Source organism: Pleurodeles waltl, chromosome 5, assembly GCF_031143425.1.
Source record: "Pleurodeles waltl isolate 20211129_DDA chromosome 5, aPleWal1.hap1.20221129, whole genome shotgun sequence".
In the NCBI taxonomy this organism is placed as follows: domain Eukaryota; kingdom Metazoa; phylum Chordata; class Amphibia; order Caudata; family Salamandridae; genus Pleurodeles; species Pleurodeles waltl.
The window spans coordinates 1,646,331,739-1,646,353,605 of NC_090444.1; positions in this window are offsets into that span (position 1 = coordinate 1,646,331,739).

The window sequence follows — 21,867 nt, forward strand, 5'->3', positions numbered from 1 at the left end:
TCCACTCTATGCCAGTCCACTCTACGCTATTACACTGTATGCAACTCTACTCTGCACCTCTTCAGTGTATGCCACTCCCCTGTATGCCACTCCACTACACACTACTCCAGTATATGCTATTCCAATCTATGCCATTCCATTGTATACCACTCCACTTTTTGCAACTCCTCTGCATATTACTACACATTGTCATTCCAGTGTATGCCAATCCACTCTACCCAACTCCATTCTACGCTATTCCATTGGAGGCCACTCCACTATATGCTATTTTATTCTACCTTATTCCAGTGTATACCACTCCAGTCTACACAACTTCACTGTATGCCACTCCACTATATACTATTCCGGTCTATACCACTCTACTGTACACCACTTCACTCCGTGCTTTTCCACTATATGGAATAGTTATAGTTAGTAAAAAACATTTTTCCTATATAAATCACGTTTAAAATACACAAATATGTAGCGAGGGGCAAGTTATAGTTAGGGCTGTCTGGTTAGCAAGCTGAAAAGAGTGTGTAATGAGGTCTGCTACTATAATCTTTTGAAGGTGGTGGATAAATTGTAAATAAAAGTTATAACTATAACTTTAGAATTTTCAAGATGCCCAATGCTAAAGCTTGTGGAAACAATGGAATAACCACGGAAGTTTAAAAGGAATTCACAAAAGATCTGCTTGCATTTTTAGCTGATTTATTCAACTTTATCAGGGAAGGTGGGCGCATACCCTCTACATTCAAGGAATCTGTTATAGTCAACTTCCATAAAAAAAAAAAAACTCCCATCAATATGAATTTACATCGCCCAATAAGTCTTCTCAATGCACACTAAAAACTGTTCACCAAGGTATGGGCATCGCAAGTTATTCTCGCGAGCCAATCATTGATTCATAAGGATCAGAATAGCTCCCCACCTATTAGGCTGCGGCCGCAAAAACAATTTTTTGATCCAAGCTATAGATACTTTTCCATTTGTGAAGAGAGAGCAGCAATTGTTGTATTGGACGCTGAGAAGGCCTTTAAATTGGTTAATTGGGATGCCTTATTTTTTATTCTGGATTCCTCGCACAATTCACTAAAATGCTCTAAAATCTATATTAAGATGCAGAGGTCCGATTTATCATAAATTCAAAGATAGGCGGCTCAGTGAAAAGTAATAAAGGCATTCGTCAGGGATGCCCAATCTCACATATTCTTTTTATTGTCTTCATTGAAACCCTGGCAGTTAGAATTTGTATTGCATAATCGATCCCCACTCTGTTAGAAGTGATGCCTAAAATCAAACTTTTTGCAGATGATACGATTCTCTATCTAAAGGCCGATCAAACAAATATTCAAGGGACAAGAAATGTAATTTGAGAGAACATAAATATCGGTGATTACAAGATGAATCAAAACGAAACAGAGTTTTTTTGTTCAATGCTTCTCCTACGTTACTTCCTCCAGACCTTCAGCTTCAGTTTAATCACAAGCGTCCAGTCCTCTATTTGGGGGTGTTTGTAACAAATAATTATTCTGAATTATTTCAGTTGAATTATGAAGTGAGGCAAGAACTCTATTAGCAAGATAGGCTCCTCTCCCCTTGGCATTGATTGGTAGGGTGTCTCTAATTAAGATGTCTATTTCACCATTATTTTTATTTTTATTTTCTAATTTCCCTATGGAACTTAACACAAAATATTTTCAGGCATTAAATCCCGCATCATCAAATTTTTATGGAAAAGTAAAGCCCGATGGTCAAATATTTGAATTTGCAGTTAGATAAAAACCAGGGCGGGCTTGCATGACCCCATTTTTTACTTATCACTAGGCAGCATGATTAGATATTACAGTGCGAAGAGGCAAGGACACTGGAGGTTTTGAAAACTACTTATGAACTTGTATTGTGCAAGAATCTGAAATTGATCTCCTGGTGTTTTTAAAGACAGCCAAGCTATCAAAAAAGCCAAGATATAAGGTTGTTTCCGAAATGGAGAATCGCTGAAAGGGTTTTTTCAAGGCAAGACAGGTTCCGACCAGCCATAGACCGGTCCAGTTACAGTCTATAAATTTTTGGGTCGGTCTATAAGTTTCAAAGTCTGTGCTGATATTCTGGAATTCCAAGGGATTTAGAGTAATGGGGGATTTTATGTGGTTCACAGCCTGATAACTTGGGAGGTAACTGAGCAGCATCTCGGGGTAGTTTGGCACTGCTATTGGTTCATCTTTCTGCAGATTACTAGGTTCTTTTCAGATAATTACCAGGAGTAAGAGAAGAGACCGAGGCACCCAAGATGGATGGCATACTACACTCCACATGCGTTGCATGAGATGTTTGCTGATCAGTGTTTCACTGTCTGCAAAATTATAAGGGTAAATGGCTACATATTTTTTAATGACCTAAATTGTCTCAATTTTGGGAGGAACTATTTCAAACCCTCAGTGAATGCCTGCAAACTATGATTATGCCCAAAGCCACTTTTGTTTTATTTGGCATTTCTTTCAATAGCCAGAAGCTGAACAAATATGTGAAATACATTCTATCAGGTGCCTTAATGGTGGCTCTCTTCCTGATACTCCAATATCAGAGGTCATTTAATACCTCTACTTCCTAAAGCTGGTTTGATAAAGTGAGGTAGACTAAGGTCTTCAAAGAGGCATATGCTAGATGTGTTGGGAATATCAGTAGATTTTCAGCAGTTTGAGAGCCGTTTGAATTTGTGGAGAACACGATGATATAGTTTGTGTGTTTGCTACCTCACTTTTTCTATGACGTTTAGGATAATCAATGTTTGCGACTGTTTCGCATGTTTTTTCTTGCACTTTTATATTGTATGCACTTTATCATGCTTATTCTTCAAGGACAAAGCTAAAATGTATGAGATTGCTACCGCAGCTTTTCTATGCACTTTTTAGATATTCAATGTTTGCGACTGTCTCGCTTGTTTTTTCTTGCACCTTTGTATTGTATGCACTTTTTCATGCTTATTCTTCAAGGGCGGATCTACATTGTATGAGATTGTTTATGGTGAGGGTTAAACTAGAGGCTTGCCTTTTTATTCCTCACTTTTGCACTTTAGTTCTCTGTTTTTCATTACTGCTGATTATTATACTATATTCATTACTAGTGCTATTTATGCACTGAGACTGTTTTCATATCTGTATTTTAGATGGAGTTTTTCTTGTGATGTAGGAGAGTTCTCACCAGGATTATGTGCATTTGTTACTATTGTGTTTCAGGCATGAGAATCAGTTTTGTAAAGGTATGTGAGAAGATACTACTTGAAGAACCGGATTGCATATCATTTACATCTGGTTCCCTCCATATCAAGGGCTATATTTTGATTTGCACTCCTGCACTTTTGCACTTTACGCTACATTGCTGCTGACTATATGGTGAAGTAGTTTTGCTTTCCCTATTGGTGCTAGATGTGCATTGTAGTCAGAGTTTGTCAAATATGTAGAGGGGCTCTCCCCTACTGGACTGTATATTATTGTATTTCTTATTGCAGCTCAGGGGTATTTTGTAAGTTGGATGTCATATATTGTATACTCTATGCAATCTGATTTTCCACATTCTGTGGCTATATGCTGGCTGTCTCTGTTCAATAATAAAAATAAAAGTTGTAATTGAAAGTTATAACTAAAACTTTAGACTTTGTAAAGTTTGTGTAGTTTAAACTTGGTTTGTATAGGGGAAATAGGTTTTCCCAATTATGTCTAAGCTTTAACCATTTTTTAAAAATGGAAAACATATTTATATATTCACTGAAAAAAACAAAGGTTACAGGGACGTTATGGTTAGGCTCACATTTTAAATGTACAAAACCATAGAAATTCACTTGTTATGGTTAGAGTTATTTCAAGTAACTATAACTCGTGCCCTAAGGTAATTATAGCTCGCGCCTGCCACACACAGTTTTTTCATAAAAAATTATACTGCAAATGTTACACTGATACTATCAGTGATGTTATCAAAGATGTCATGAGTGCTATAACCTGTGAGGTAATTAGCAGTGCATGGCAAGGCAAGAGTTATAATTACTTGAGATAACTCTAAATATAACAGGTACATTGCTATGGTTTTGTATGTTTAAAAGGTGAGCCTAACTATAACGCCCCAGTAACATTTGTTTTTTTCAGTGAATTTCTATGTTTTTTAAATTCTGTTTCCTAATTATAACGTCCCAGTAACCTTTGTTTTTTTTCAGTGAATGTGTATGTTTTTTTAACGTGTAATAATTTTAATGACTTTACATTAATCCAACCACCGCTGCACACGACCTTCGGCCGTGTGCAGGGGTGGCTGGCCACAGGGGCCAAACCCCTATAAGCACCCAACCTTGCACCATGCACTGCCTTTGCCTGTGCGCTGCAGTCAACTACCCAATTCTAGGCTGCACACGGCCCTTTGGCTGTGTGCGGCGGGAGATAGCTGCAGCATGTCTCTCTGGGTGTGAGAATAGGTGCAAGTGGGTGTACCTGGGGGTGAGAGTGGCTGTGAGAGTCTCTGTCTAGATGTGAGAGTGCGTGGAGCAGTGTCTTAGTGGGTGTGTCAGGGTCTGTGCAGGTCTGTGAGTGGGTGCATGAGGGTGTCAGTGGGTCTGTGAGTGGGCGTATCAGGGTCTAAGTGGGTCTTTGAGGGGGTGTATGATTGTCTGAGTGTGTGAGTGGGTGCTTGAGGGTCTGAGTGGGGTTGTGAGGGGGTGCACAAGTGTCTAAATGGGTCTGTGAGTGGGTGCGTGAGTGTCGGAGTGGGTCTGTGAGTGGGTGCGTAGGGTTCTGAGTGGGTGTGTGAGTGGGAGAAAGAGATTGAAAGAGAGAGAGAGAGTGAATGGGACAGAGATAGAGAGTTTTTTAAGCGTTGATGGATGATATACTTAGAATGTGATATTTTTGGACAAATTGAAAAGAAAAATGTGTTTGTCAATTAAAAAGAGTGAGATCACCTTTCAGTATGAACCTTACACTTTTGAAGTTCAAAAGAATTTAAAGGAGGGACGTGATCATGTACACACCTGGAGTAGAACCCTCAACTGTCAGTGTGAGGGTCGTTAATGTTGACCATTATGCCACAGGTGACTCCTTGGTGACCTGTTTCCAGACATACTAATGACATGCAACCCACACGTGTGAAAGGAAAGAAACGTTAATGTTCCATCACTAGGAAGGTTCAACATTCAAAACACTGGTAAATAAACAAACACACTGCCAAGTGATACTAGGATTTGAACAGTAAGCCTACTGAGTGGCAGTACAAGAACTTGAACACTAGGCCAGCAGTGACTCTGTTCTGCTCTGCAACTAAATGTAACTATAACATTTGTACCAAACATCTTGCTGGTCTTACTCTTTGAAGTCATTGCATGGAGAGACCATTACAATGATTATCCCCCTCTCTTTCTCTTCCATCCCATCATGGGATGGAATAGAGAGAGAGTGACAGGATTGCAAGGGGAGCCTGAAGGGCCCTGTGGTCCTAGCCGGCTTCCAGCGTCCTGCAGGAGGAGCCATCATTGCTCCCACAAGCAGGGAGCTGATTTAAATAGCAGCTCCCTGCTTGTGGGAGCAATGCTTTCATCTGTCTTCCCTGCATGTCAGAAAGTGGACTTTGTTTGTTTTTGTTTGGTGGGCTCTGTCAGCTCCTGCTAAGCAAAAGCAAACAGCTATGTCCCAGGGGTGGGCACCCCGCAGGAGCCAGCCTAGGGGGATGGTGGTCCCCAGGGCCATCATTGGCTCCTCGAGGGGGGCCGTGTTCCCCCCCTCCAAAGTTACAGAGCCATGGGAGTTGGTAGTCCCCAGGACATGGGAGTCCAAAACGGACCCCCTCATTATTGTTATTATAGCCCCGGGCTTTTGGGGGGAGCGCAGCCCCTGCATCATATTTCTGTAAAGCCCTGGGGAGGTGGTGGTCCCCTGGGCTGTGGGGGTGCTGCATGGCCCCTGCATCATGTTTGTATAAAGCCACAGGCAAGTGGTGATCCCCAGAGCTTCCGGGGGGCTGCATACCCCCTGCATCATACCTCTGTAAAGCCCCAGGGAGGTGGATGTCTCCGTGGCTGGGGGGGCCAGGTGGCCTCGCACAAACATAATTTTTGTAGACCCGGGAAGGTGGTGGTCCCCGGGACTGAAAAGGGGCCAGGCGCCCACCCCGCATTAAAAAGGCAATGCCCCCGGGACCTGGCCCACCTGGTAGCTGTATATAAAACAAGAGCAGGAATCAGCGCTTGTATTTTCTTTTTATTATTACACGGATCCACCACGAATCGCAGCAAAAATTGAAAAAAAAAATGCTTTTTAGCTCTGGTGGGGTCCTTCTGGGACCCAAACACCAGAGCCAAGTGATTAGGGTGACTCTACCCTGGCCCCTTGTCTTTTTTTTTTTTTTTTAACTTTTTTTTGGGACTGGGGCTGCAGCGGAGTACCAAGATGGCTGGCAACACTTCCTGATTGAAGTGTTGGTAGCCAATCGGAGCTGTGCATTTCCCTGCATGAGCTCATCATTATTCAAGAAGTCGTGGCCATAGATGTGCAATTTTTTTTACCTTTTAATATCTCCAAAACTACTGGACGGAGTTTTACCAAATAAGCAAAAGCACTATCTGCGTACTGAAAGCTAGCTTTCTGCCAAATTTGGTGTAGTTACTTACTGTGGTTCAGGCTGTAGTTGTGTCTAAAGGTCCTGTGAGAATTAACGTGAGAAACACAACTTTTTTTACACCCTTTGTACTCGGCCCCCCCTAGGTAGATAACCTGGAAACCTTGCGTGTGCATCAAGAATCACTGGCACACTTTTTTGGAAACATTTTATGAAGATTTGTCAAATGGTGACAAAGATATTGGAAAGTCAAAAAACACATTTTCTATGGAAACAGGGTCCTAACTATAACTATCTAGTGGTGACCGCAGACACACACACACACACAAACACACACACCAAAGAGAGCTTTGGTTCTTACTTGTCTAAGTACCAATTCTCTGTGCAAAGAAAGCCTGCTGCGATTCGACCTCGCTCAGCCTTGATCATGGATTTTTTAATATCCTAAACCACTTTATGGACAAGGCACATAGCTTTACATTGAATCCTATAAAAAATTGGTAACAAATTCAGTGCCTCCAAACCTGGAAAGACTGATCAGACTGCTTCAAATTTAAAAGTAATCTCAGATTGAACAAGGTCATGCTTAAAATTGATTCTTGAGATGTTCCACATTCTTGAGTGACCATAAATAAGGGGATTACAGTACACTGAATGTATAATCTTTCAGAACATATCTTAACCACACAAGTGCTAACATGTAAGGCAGTGCTGGAGACCTTTAAGTCACACATCTTGAAGGGGTGTATAGAAGAGACCCAGGGGTTACGGGGTCAGGGATACTTGCATTTCTGGGGGAACTCGAGCTCCCTGAAGAGACGGAGGAGATGCATTTAGAGTTAGACAAAGATTACACACTGGAGGACTTGCGGGAGGCCCTGCGGCTGATTCTTAAACACAAGGCACCTGGGGGGACAGGTTCCTGCCAGATTTTTAGCAGACCTCCTCGGCCACAAACACGTCTGGATTCCTGGAAGTGTTCATTGAAGCCCAGGACAGGGGGATGCTACCTCCAATCATGAGGGATGGAAAAATATGCATGATACCTAAACCAGGTGGGGATGTGTCAGACCCAGCTGCATACCGCCCGCTCACCATGATAAACATGGATGTGAAAATACTGTGCAAGATGATTGCCCTCCGTCTAGTTCTGGGTGGTGGGTAAATTGGTCTACAAGGATCAGTGCAGATTTATCCCTGGTCAGAACCTCATGCATGAGGTAGAAGGGAACCACGGGGAAATAGCCCTGGAAGCTGTTGATATAGAAAAAGCATTTGTCACCCTGGACTGGGCATACCCACTGGAAGTACTAAGAAGAAATGGCTTTGGTTCTAAATTTTGCACCTGGATATGCCTACTGTATACGAGTATGGAAGCGCGAGTGCGGCTTGGTCCGCTATGTTCAGAGACATGGGAAATGGGTCAAGACTCACAGCAGGGCATTGTTGCCTTTGCTGTTCGCTTTGGCTCTTGAGCCTCTGGCAATAAAAATCTGTAGAGACATACACAGATGGGGCATACCTGTGGGAGAACAACCCACTTGGTGTCGCTGTATGCAGACGCCTTGTTTTATCTCAGGTGTCCAAAGGAGTCACTGCGTCCGCTGCAGCGCATCCTTGATGAGTTTGCCAAAGTCTCCAGTCTACAACTGAACCAGAAGAAGTCGCTCATGCTTCTCCTTGCGGCATTGGTCAGAGTCCCGGCTGGGCTGCTACCTGACCTGATCCGTTGTTGGGAGCTAGATAGGTTCTGTTATCCGGAATCATGGTGACACACTCAAAGAAAGCTCAAATGAAATATAGCATGGGCAGGGTATTGGAATCTTTGAAGTCATCTGTGACAATTTGGAACAGTCTGCCACTTTTCCTTATGGTAGGATTGCCATTTTGAAGATGGTGTTACTCCCTTGTTGTTTGTACACTAAACAACACTATCTTTGCCCCCTCCCTGCGTGGGTATTTAAAAAAGCTAGATTCACTCCTAACTTCCTCCTATGGGCAGGCGGTCAAAGTAGGGTGGCTAGGAGGACCATCATGAGGACTTATGAGCAAGGTGGGTTGGAGGCCCCGCATTTAGAATTTTACTACTTTGCTGCTAAGCTGCCGCATGCCGCGCATTGGTTTGCTGAGGATGACAATTGGGAGAAACGTTTACTGACTTGGTTGGGTAGGAGTGGAGAACTTACCGGTTTGGTTGATGCAGGGAGTTGGGGGGTTTCCCGAGACCTACAGTATGTGGTTTGGCAGATGGCCAGGGCATGGCACAGGAGGGTATGGTGGTTCTCCACAAAGCCCTCTTCCATAGAGATCTGCTGGTGTGTATTCTGGCTCCTCTATGAGGCATGGAGGAAAATATGTTATTTTAGGTGTGGAGTGATGGAGGATGTGACACTTGGAGTGACCTCTACCAAATGAGCATTTTATATGCTTTGAGGATGCCCAGCTGGAGTTTGGTGTGGGACCAGAACATTTCTTACATGATGTGGGTTTAGCTGGGTGTGCAAAGGGGTCCTGGGGGATTTTCCAGGTGGTCCCCCTGTAACTCGTATTTTGGGGGTGCTACTGACATACGGATCAGGAAGACACTAAGGGGCACATTTAATAGCGCCTCCTTGCACCACATTAGCATCATTTTTTTACGCTAATATGGGCCAACTAGGACAAAATCGCTGCACAAAATATACAAAGTGGTGCAATGCATGCATTATCCACTTTATAACTCTTTGCGCTACATTATGCCTGCGCCAAGGATAATGTATGCAAAGGGGGCATCCCTGATAGGGGGGCTGAAAAATGGCACATAGAAATCAAAGAGATTTCTTTGCATTATTGTTTTTGGCACTTTTAACACCTGCTCAGAGCTGGCGTTAAAAGGAGGCACACCATTATTTATTATGGGCCTCAATGGGCTTTGCAGGATTAGCATCAACATTTTGATGCTAATCCATTGAAAGCTCTGAACAAGTGTCAAAAATGTTGACGCAAATTCCCCTAACTACCTCAATGGTGTGCCATATCTTAGATACGGTGCACACATGGTGCCATTACGGGGCGCAAGAAAAGTGGCGATGCACTGGGTGCAGCGCCACCTTTCTTAAATCAGTCCCTTAGTGTCACTCCTGTATCACTCCATTAGAGCCAACGTTACACATGGTACAATGCGGGCCCTGAAGGCTTTGGATAGGGACCTGGGGAACCCACTGACAGATGAAGAATGGGACAAGATATGCACATTGACTCGCAGGGTTTCTAGCAATGCGCCTTTGAAATTGGTTCATATCAATTTCCTGCATTGCACATACATAACCCCCCTTAGATTTACTCTGACCACTCCTCCTCCTGTCTGCGATGCAACATGGAAGGAGTGTACTTTTTTGTATTTGGCCTGGGGCTGCCACTTAGTGCGTGACTTTTGGTCTCAGGTTGTCAGTAAGCTCATTCACACCACGACATTGCATGGGCCCTAACACCGCAATTCTATCTGATAGGTATTATGGCGAAGCTCAAGAGGAAAAAATGCCCTACAGGTGCATGCGACTGGCACTGGTTCTGGCTAAAAGGAAGGTGGCAATTACTTGGATGGAACAGAGGGCACCACTGCTGATTCACTGGGTAAGAGATGTCACTGAGTTGGCACTGACTGAAGAAATTAATATGAAATCCAGTAGGATAGAGGAGAAGCTACAGGAAGACGTAGAGGTGTGGTTGGAACTGTGTGAGTGTTTTCTAGCACCTGAGAATGTCTCTAGTGAAAGATAGGGGGACTCAGATAGTTGATAATGTAGAACAATGTACTGGATAGCAGTGCATCATTAGGTACTTTGTGGAGTGGTTGCTGCCCCTACTGTTCTAATGTCAAGCAATATGATGCAATAACTTTGGTGTTACTTTCTGACATGAGGGACTTATCTCTGTGATATGTATCATTTGACTTATGCTCATGAGGATATAGGTACACCGACTAATATTGTACACTTGCAGTTGTATGTGTCGTTTAATAAAATGTTTTATAAAAACACACAAGTGCTAGACCCTGAGACCTGCTTTCTGAATGTTATTCAACAGAATGGTGAAATCAATTGTGTCGAACACTTCTGAGAAGACCTGAAAAACCAGGGCAACCACCTTATTTTGTTATCTGCAATTCCGATGTGGCTCACCTATGACTGCTATTGCCTTGATTCTTGAGCTATGATTTGGGCAGAAGCCTGCCAGGGCAGGGTGAAGCAATTTGGATGATTTCACAAAGTATGGTACATGGGTATTGTTGGAGTGGGGATTTTTGTATCTCAAATGCCAGGTATAATCATCAAATAATCCCCTCCCTTGGTAGTATGGACCTTTGTTAGTCAACAAGGAGAGGACATGAAGGGCTATCATTTACATTGGTTACCATATACAGTGAAGACTAATTGGGAATTTGCAGGACATTACAAAGAGAACTGGAGTGTCTTTAAAGGGTTTTATTAATATATTAGTTCAAATCAGTCATTTTTCAGACAATCTTTAATTTTTGTAGTCATCATTTTTACAAATTCAAATAATCTAGTAATTAATATTTCAAAATAAGTAAAAAAATTGCACATTGATAAGAATTCCAATTAAAAAGGAAGGAAGATTGGGCATAAATGGCATTTTATTGTAAGTAAATGGGATAAGGTGTTAGCTGCAGAAAGCCAAATTAAGGTTTCTGATGAGAGAACAGGAATGCATGGACTTGAAGCCTTAGCACTCAAGTGGTGGAGATTAGCAGACGCTAAAAGTGTCTTCTCAGCTCAAAGTCAGAAGCCTCCATAAAGATCTGCCTCCTAAGTTCCCTAGTAAGATCGCTCTGTCTAGTCTAAGGAACACACACTAATATAATTCAACAAAACATTAGTTGCAACATTGCATCTCATCCCTACTTTCAGGAACCGATCTTTCTCCTCCAAATACAGAGAGCAGGTAAACTCCTCAGTTCGTCACGCCTTTACAATGGATCTGTCCTTGGTTTGTTACTTTGAACAGAATATTGTGGTTCAGGCAGCTCTTTCCTCAATTCGCCCTTCCTACCAAATTCTCTCATCCCAGTGAGAACCTTGCTATCAGTTGTCTACAATATAACAAATGCCTATTCCCTAGCTAACAGAATGCTTTTGGGAAACTACAGCATTTGTAGTGGGAAGAAAGAAAATAAAAAAATCTTGTGCAAAACAACTTTTTAAATGTGCAAACAGGCCTCTTAGCTTTAACATGTAAAGTTGACATTTGAAATGTCATCATTATTTAAGCTAGCTTAATTCATTACATGTTAACTCAAGTGTTTAATGTGATAACCTATGACAAATTTCGCATCAGATGTGTGTATGTTATTCAACATTGAAGTGGCACTTTACAGTTAAATGTGTTTAATTTGCAAAATGAGGAATTTAAACTGCCTTTGAGATTAGCAATAAGGGCAGTAAGGAGATGCTCCTGCAATTGTTCTGCTCATCTTGGTTCACAGCGGGTCTGAATGGCTTGCTTTAATGGACCTGGAATTTAGCCATTTGTTATAATGTATTTAATAGGGCACAGACCTCCTCAGCAGGGGCTGCAAATTCATTATTTAGAACCTCTGCTGGCATCACACCCTGTGGCGATCCAGAGGGATAGTTTGCTTTCATGTTTTGCTGTAAAAAAGTAGCTTACAACTCCAGCTTGACTTTGAGAAGATGGCCAATTCACCTAGGGTTTCACAGCAATCTAAAAGCAATGGTCACGGGTGACTTTGTAATATTCCTTTGAAATATCTGAAAAATAATCTGAAATAGCTGAACACTTAATTATTCTTCTGGAGTAGTCATTTGCTCAGCTATTTTAACTCGCCTTTAATTTTTCTGGAAATTCAATGTTCATTTAAGTTTATCTCCCTCGATGTAACGTTTGCACCAGTGACATTCTAAGGATTTAAGTTAATTTTTTAGAATAATTAGTTTAGGCAGCACCATTTAGATATTGTCTTCACACTTATCTCAAATTGTGACTGAAGTGCTTGATGGCTTTAAATATGCAGTTGAGGGCTGGCACACAGTTTTGGGGTGTTCAGGTACTTCAGCACTGTTACTTGCCTATTTTCTCGTCCAGGAAGTCAATTGCCTTCCCTAATGTGTGCTATCAACATCAATAAATCAATTAGTCACGTTTTGTGACAGAACGTGTGTATTTATTTCCTCTGCAGAATGTCAATAACAAATGTTAAAAACTCATGTCTGACCTTGGGAAAGAATCAACACTTTTTATAATGAAAAATGATAAATACGCTGAATGATTATGCAACATGTTGAATTTCATAACTGTGCAACCTTGAATAGATTAAAACTTATGATGTATGAATTCCTGGGAAAAATACACTCGACGTTGTTTCAAAAAACTTAGCTATTCAAAGAGGTAGAATTAACCGAACCCCAAGAGTGTACAATTACCCGCTAGACACTTTAAGAAGGGTATTAAATGCAGGCCAGAGAATGTTGGGCCTAAATACTGTTTTGATTCTCAGTTAGTCAGGGTTGCATACAAGAACGATAGCTCAGTGAGTAGACAATTGCCACACCAATCCATTGTGATTTACAGTTCAAATTCTGGAAATGCCAACTCAGCGCTTCTTTCTCACAAGGTTGGTAGTTTAAGTGACATGACTTTGGGTACTGGCAACACATGTACCTGCCAACTCACCCAGGCCATCTGTGTGGCACTCCTCACACATCCATTCAGTGAAGAGATGTTATCACATGGTCAACAGTAAGGTCACGTGGCCCATTAGAGCACAAATGACAGCGACACTGATACTTATGAGTCTCTGAAGTCCACTGAGGTCCACATTCTACCTGCCTTTCCACTCTCCTTCCTATCTGATCCCACTTTCCTTGAATACTCCTTCATTCCATTGACTCTCTCCTTCATTTTCACGCTAGGGCTCCGATTGCAAGTAGGGCATAGCGACACTTCCATATGGGATACCAATTTGCCTACTTATAACTGTTACAGAGTACCTACACCAAGCTGAGGATCAATAGGCCATATATTACCAGCCAAAAAACGTAGCTGGTATGTAGTAAGTGAAGCCTGAATCTAGCCCCTGCTTGACTCCCTCTTACGGAACAGTGTAGAAGGAAACGTCCGTTGATGCCAGCGCACAGACTGTCCTGCCCACTGACAGCCTCTATTACACCTCACAGGCCCTCCACTCCCTTCTACAACCTGATCAGACCAGGGGCCTTATTTATACTTTTTGGTGCAAAACTGCACTAAGGCAGTTTTGCCCCAAAAAGTTTTGCACCGGCTTGCACCATTTTTTAGCACCAGCTGGGCACCATATTTATGGAATGGTGCAAGCCGGTGCAAAGGGTAGGCTAGCTTAAAAAAAAAAGGACGTTAGGCAGTTTTGAGTCAAAATAAATGATTCTGACCAGATTAGCATCATTTTTTGACGCTAAGGGGCATATTTATACTCTGTTTGCACTGAATTAGCATAATTTTTTTTTAACTCTAATTCAGTGCAAAACTAACTCCATATTTATACTTTGGTGCTAGACCCGTCTAGCACCAAATTTATGGAGTTAAAGTCATTTTTTGGAAGTGGAAACCTACCTTGCCTTAATGAGATGCAAGGTAGGCGTTCCCATGCAAAAAAATGACTCTATGGCCTTAACACCATATTTATACTCCCATGTAAAAATGGTGCAAGGGAGGGAGGAGGGGTCAAAAAATGGGGCAAAGCTTGCTTTGCCTCATTTTTTAAGACCAGGGTCAGGGCAGGTGTTAGGGGACCTGTGGCCCTATTTCCATGGTGGAACACCATGGAATAATCCCAGAGGTGCCCTCCCTAGGCCCTAGGGGCACCCCCACCCACACTAGAGGGACTGAGAGGATGGGGGACCCCATCCCAGGTAAGTACAGGTAAGTGCATTTTATTTTTGAAAGTGCCATAGGGGGCCCTGAAATGGGCCCCCATACATGGCACAGGGTGCAATGGCCATCACCAGGGTACCCCTGTCCTCTGTGCTGGCCACTGGGGTGGTAGGCATGACTCCTGCCTTTTCTAAGGCAGGAGTCATGTGGCATGGTAGGTTTAGCACCATAAAATGATGCTAATCTGGTTAGAGTCATTTTTTTTTACTCTAACCTGCCTAAAGCCATTTTTTGGTGCTAAACCCTCTTCTTCTATACTGCCAGCCCCACCCGACTAAAGTCATTTTTTTTAACTCTAACCTACACTTTGCACCGGCTTGCACCATTCCATAAATATGGTGCCCGGCTGGTGCACAGAAATGGTGCAAGCCGGTGCTAAACTTTTTGGTGCAAAACTGAGTTAGTGCAGTTTTGCAGCAAAAAGTATAAATAAGGGCCAATATTTTGTAAGTTTGCGCCACTTTTTGCATCATAAAATTACGTTAATGCGGTGCAAAAAAAGTTTAAATCAGGGCCTTGATGCTAGATGGGTCTAGCACCAAAGTATAAATATGGAGTTAGTTTTGCACCGAATTAGAGTAATAAAAAAATGACACTAATTCGGTGCAAACAGAGTATAAATATGCTGCAGAGTATAAATATGCCCCTAAATATGGCGTTAAGGCCATAGAGTCATTTTTTGCACGGGAACGCCTACCTTGCATCTCATTAAGGCAAAGTAGGTCTCCACTTTCAAAAAATGACTTTAACTCCATAAATTTGGTGCTAGAGGGGTCTAGCACCAAAGTATAAATATGGAGTTAGTTTTGCACCGAATTAGAGTTAAAAAAAATGACACTAATTTGGTGCAAACAGAGTATAAATATGCCCCCAGGTGTTTCATGGGATTGGTAACCCACGTGGAACTGGGTGTTCTATGTGGAATTTGACCCAGAAGAACTGCATGGTATTCATCATTTCATGGGGATTAACTCATAGTTGGCGGTTTTGTGTGGATACTGTTAGCGCGTCTGACCTTAATAAGTGAATTTACAAGGGGACGCAAATAGGTCGATGAACCTTTTGACTCGCAATCAACATGATCCCACCATAACTCCAGTACATACAGATAAATAATCAATAATCAATCAGTAGCATAAATAATCAACAATAACCAATGACATTAATAATTATTGAAGTCAGTAATTGTCACACACCATGACCTTTCAGCCATGAATAACCACACCTTTTAGTAAAAGTTAGAATATTTATTTCCCTATATTAACAATGCTAAAGTCACATAAATTAATCTCAAAATCAAATGATACACATACAGAAACAACACTGGCTGTCCAAATCAACAGAAGAACTGCAATCTAATCAAAGCTTGAACTATTACACATTCTAAGGTTACAGTGCAAATTAATAACAAGAACAATAGTGCAAACGATATCACATATATTTAGATTCAGCAGAGAAATTAATCAAACATTATTTCCTATTAGCAGACTAAGAATCCTTAACTAACACCAGATTAGCATTGGCATGTTGGGCTTCATGCAAAGCACTTTAGTAACACAAATTTGGAAAATATCTAACTATGGCTCTATCGAAAGAGTGTGGTTTGTAACTAGAAAGAAAAAGCAAATAGGTATAACAAACACGTGTACGGTAATACCTCTCCTCAATTGGATCGGCAAGCTAAAATAGTCTTCGTCATCAGGACATCGGTCGGTGAGCAAAGATTCAGGGTTCAGCATCAAAGTTCATAAAATGCAAAGTCTTTAAGCATTAAAGTTAAGCACGTCTCTGGTCAAGACGCACAAGAAAATAGTGGCAAAAGGCAAAAGTCCAATGACGAATTCTCCTTAGTGCAGTCCGGCTAAGTTAGATTTCCTAAAGACTACTTCTCAAATCTCTATTGGTCAAGGGGTTGCATGTTCACACTTTGTCCAATAAAACTAAAACTTCAAATCTATGAATTCTACCACTACTCCGTTTACATGTTGCTGATTGGTTTCTCCTGCAATATCCTCATCATCAGTCTCGTCAGGTAACAATATTTTTGCAGCTTATACTCCAGTCATTGTCTCCATTGTTCTCCTCCTGAGAAAGTCAGTCTTACACACATTACCCACATTACCCACATATTTTTACAGTTAGCAAGAACAGCATCTTTTAGCAGTTGGTTCTCATGAGAAAAACCTTTAGCTGTGAGCACATTTACACAATACAATGGAAAATCACTGTTTAACCCTCTAGGAGAGCCATTTTGTTAAACGTTAAGAAATACAGCTTGACATGAGGCCTGGCAACTGAGCCAAGACCTCCGCTAAGTTGAGGCCTGCAATTAATAAAACAAATACATAATGCATAACCCTTAATATGACATATTACTACCTTAGTCAAACATATGCTCATCATTTCATATTAATAAATTATTAATAAGTACACTTCGTGAACATTGGTGGCCACTCATCGTGATCACATTTTCCAATGCGTGCATTATTTTTCTATCGTTATTACATTTTCTTGGCAAATCCATTACTCAGAATATATGAACACTCATTATTAATTTTTATTAAAATACCTGCGTTAGCAATCCCTCCTTTGATGACTAAATGTGTCATCACACTAAAATATCACCCACAAATTTTTTGCATCAGCTAAAATTCTGTCAATTCTATCCCTTCATACTTTAGTTCCCTTTTTGAATTTTCCCTGAACAATATTTCCCTTTTCTTTTCTTCCCTCCTCCGATCATTCTTTGACTTCTTCAATTTAATCCTTTTGCGCAATTTACGCATTAGTCATATTCCAATTAAGCAAACAATGATACTTAACATCCCTTGCAATATTTTCAATAGAATCCCATTCCAAATGTTGCTGAGCCAATTTCCCACTGAAGCAAAACCCTTGCCAACTTTCTCCCAAACACCTGGTTCTTTCAATTCTTTCAAATCAGCACTTTCGTTAGTCAGATTAGTAATTAAGTCTCTAATTTCTTTACTATTATCAGGAATATACAAGCAGCAATGCCTAGAATTAATCATTCTACAAACTCTGCCATCCTTCACTAAAAGTAGGTCTACAGCAATGTGATTCTGAAGAGTCATAGCTCTTTCAGCAGCTAATTCAGTATCTATCAGGAGTATGGCTCCTGAAAAATTTGTCAGCATGTTATCCAAGATAGTAGAAAACTTTCGAATCTTTATTGAATTCAGAACATCTCCTACTGAAGGAATCATTGCTCCAAATATATCTCCCACTATACCAGAAGGAGACTCCCTCTTCTATCTCATATGATGTAATTCAGTCACTTTCGGGAACTTCTTTAAATCATTAATTTGAAAAATCTTTGAGAAAACTATTCCCAAATAACATGTCCCATACCATTCTCTTGCAAGATGGTAATAAGCATTAGGACCACAGATTTAATATGTCCCAGGAATTGCTGGGTCCTGTCCATTCAACATAAACGTCCATTTACTCTGAAACAAAAACACATATTTACATTCACTCGTTCCCACAAACAAAGTATCAGCGCGTGATTTAGGTCTGTATATGCAAAGTTTCCCTACGTGTTGCGCATCTAGAGCTAATTTCCCTTGTGTTTTAATTGCACTATAAGCATAATCATTCCCGTAAGTTCTTTTCTTTAAGCCTTTTTCTATCTTCTCCTTCAATGCCTTTCTCCTGTCATCTATGTGATCTAAGAAGCTCTTCTCTAAAGGTGTAAGGAAGCATTTTAAATTATTGCGGTGTGAAGAAGCTGTGCCAAATGATAACGTAGGTTCAAAGAAACCTCTAACTAACACTGTGTCATTATCCTTAGCTACTCTACTCAAATACCTAATTATAGGGACAAATTAAAACACAACATCATAATTTGAATAAAACTACTGAAAGTACTCCTGGTTATAAAATCTTGTTAGTAACAGACCATAACTTATTCTATATGTTAAATACAGACTATGGTACGTTACTCCTTCCTCAACTGATGAAGGAATCTGCGTACACACATAACAATTCCTTGCATCCATCGTCTCAACATACTCACTCAGCAAGCTATAGAAGACATTAGAAGAAAGTTCTCCTTGCTCATTAGTACCCTCAAATACTTCTCATCTTACCTAAACTTCTCTATTGCAGTTAGTACAGTAGTTGCCTCAAAAGCAGAAGTATGGTTGGCTTCACTCTTATCAAGAACAGACATACCCACAATCAATACCACAAACAATATCCCACACACAATCGCCAAACCAATATTCATATATTTACAGCGCGTAGTATCCCTACCCTGCTGGCTAATGTTACTCATGATCTGTAAAGAATCAGAAAGCAGAAGAAAATTTTGAAAAACTGCAGCAAAATCAAAACAAAATCTTCTTTCAGCCATTATTTGCAGCCCTCAGTTTCACTTCCAGGATCCCTTGTCAAAAATCAGTAAGCAGCTTGTCAAAATCAGGTTTCAAAAGTCAAATCAGGTTATCAATGTATTTTCCGGTTATTTTCAACAGTCTCTTTCTCCAAAATGTTCCCTTAGATTGTTTCAACAGTTCAGTTCATCCGCTTCCTTCAACTACCAAAATATTGACCCGGAATGTCTCTATCAAAACAAAAAGACAAACATTCTTGCTGCCATTCACTTGTAGTTGCATATACCCATTCAGGACCTGCGTACCTTCGACTTGCTATTCTCTTTCTTTTCAACTTTCGATCACCATTCAATTCTCCTTCACTTGGATCTTCCCTCCTTGTCGGATATACTTCTTCCTTGATTGTTGTTTCAACAACCACTTCCTTTCCCTTTCCTTGCGACTCCGGCCATTTATCTCCTTTCAGTGGACCCTTGGTTAATGTTCTTTTCAGAGTCAAAATTGAAACATCTCCTTGATCTATGATGTTTTCTCTTGATGGACCTACAACAGGTTCAGGAGGAGTCAGACCACAGTGACTTTGATACGCCTCAACTCCTTTCCCCTCAGGGTCTGGCTCTGTTTGTCTCTCAAAATCATCTGCTTCTGGGAAAGCCTTTCTCTGACTCTCCTGCTGCCTCAATTGAGATAGGCTCTCCTTCACCCTCCTGGAGGTCTTCTCCTTTGTCTCTCACAGGAGTGACTGAACCGTCCTCAGTGGGCTCAGATCCGGTCTCAGTTCCTCTTTGTTCTCTTTCTGGCCCTGAGAACTGCTCTGCTGTTGTTGGTACTCTCAACAACTCTTCTTCATGATCCAGTGGACATGCCACTTTCTTCGTGTGACTGGCACGGCTCCAGTTCTGAACTCCAGCGCACTTCACAGCTGTGATAGTTGTCAGACTACCTGAAACAGTCCTTTACAACGAGGTTCCAAACACCTTTTCCTCACGTGTTTCTGGACCACAACCCAGTCTCCGGCTCTCAGGTTGTGCCCTGGGTCAAGGATCGATGGCAGTGTGGTGGCTTCCACCTGCTGAGAGAAAGAGTGAACCACATCAGCCAGACCTTTGCAGTAGTCCAACACCATATCATCTGTAATGTTGACAAGTGCGTTTGCAGGCACCACTGACAACCTCTTGGCTCGGCCCATAGGGATCTCATGCGGCGACAATCCTGTTTTTCTGTTGGGTGTATTTCTCCTTGTCATCAGAACTAAAGGCAATGTGTCAGGTAATTTCAGATTCGTGGACGCACACATCTTTGCAACTCTTGACTTCAAGGTACCATTCATTTGTTCCACTAGTCCTGATGCTTCAGGGCGGTAACTACAAGGCAACTTCTGCTCAATGTTCAATGCTGCACACAGTAATTTAATTACTTCATTGTTGAAGTGACTTCCGCTATCTGATTCTAAAGAGATTGGAAACCCGAAGCGTGGTATCAGTTCCCTAAGCAGTAGTTTCGCTACTGTGAGACTGTCATTTCTTCATGTGGGGTAAGCTTCAATCCAGTGACTAAAACACACAGGCATCTCAATAAAATCCATCTGCATTCTGCTGAATGGACCTCCTGCTCTTCCAATGTGGCTCAAATTAACGACTGTCCCTTTCCCCGCGTTCAATTGTTAGCAAATGACACATCAATGGCAAACTGCTTCAGCAACCTGTCTAAACCTTGGGTTGAACCAATCATGTTTGAACAACCAAATCATGGCATCCCTCCTAACATGTGCTTGACCATGATAATACCTAGCCATTTGATACAACAGACTGTTACCAATTGACCCTCTTCTGAAACTCACAACTAATCTTGTCTTTGCACACATTTCATTTTACTCCAAGAAGATTTTTCCTCCCTGTCAGCATTATTCTGCAACATTTTAAATTCCTCCAAGGTGTCAATTACTTTTAATGCAAAACTTGGACATGTTTCGTCTTCTTAAGGTAACATTTCCTACTTATCTTTGAACAATATACAGTTACATGCACAAAACCTTGCAACTTGATCTGCACATCCATTTCCCAATGACACAAAGTCCTGCGACTTCAGATGTGCACTGCATTTCACCACTGTAATCATTTCAGGCATTTGGATAGCATGTAACAGTTCTTTAATCCTTTTACCATTCCTCACTGGTGAACCAGAAGAGGTCATTAAACCCCTCTGTGACCACAACTGGCCAAAATCATGGACTATTCCAGATCCATACAGGCTATCCATATAGATTGTAACTTTCAGATGAGCAGAAACATGGCATGCTCTAGTAAGGCTACCAGTTCCGCTACTTGGGCAGAATACACGCCTCGAAGCCAAGAAGCTTCCAAAATACTACTAATTGTGCACACAGCATATCCTGCTCTCAGTGTCCCTGTATTGTCTCTTAGGCAAAAACCATCAACAAAGAGAATTTAGTCATTCTCTTCCAATCGGGTATCTCTCATGTCAGTTCTCGGTTTTGTGCATAAATCAGTTACTTCAAGACAAACATGCTCAACACCTTTTCAATTTCAACATTTTCATTAGGAACTAAGGTTGCCGGGTTCAGCACTGTACATCTTTTCAATGACACATTTGGTGACCCTAGAAATCTCATTTCATATCTGGTCAATCTTGCACCAGTCAAATATCGGGTTTTCATCCTTGTAAGTAGAATCTCAATAGAGTGAGGGACCATTCTAGTCAAAGGATATCCCATCACAATGCACTCACACTGTGTAAGGCTTTGACCAACCACTGCAACTGCGCGCAAACAACCTGGTAAGGCTGCTACAACTGGGTCCAAAGTAGCTGAAAACTATGCTACTGGGCGGTTTACACCTCCATGGACCTATGTTAAGACAGACGAAGAGCATGCATCATGCTCATGAAAAACAATGTGAAAGGTTTTGTGTGTCAGAAACTGGAGCCTTGAACAGACTCTCTCTCAATTCAGCTTTCATTCCAGCCTGGTCTAACACTATGGGAT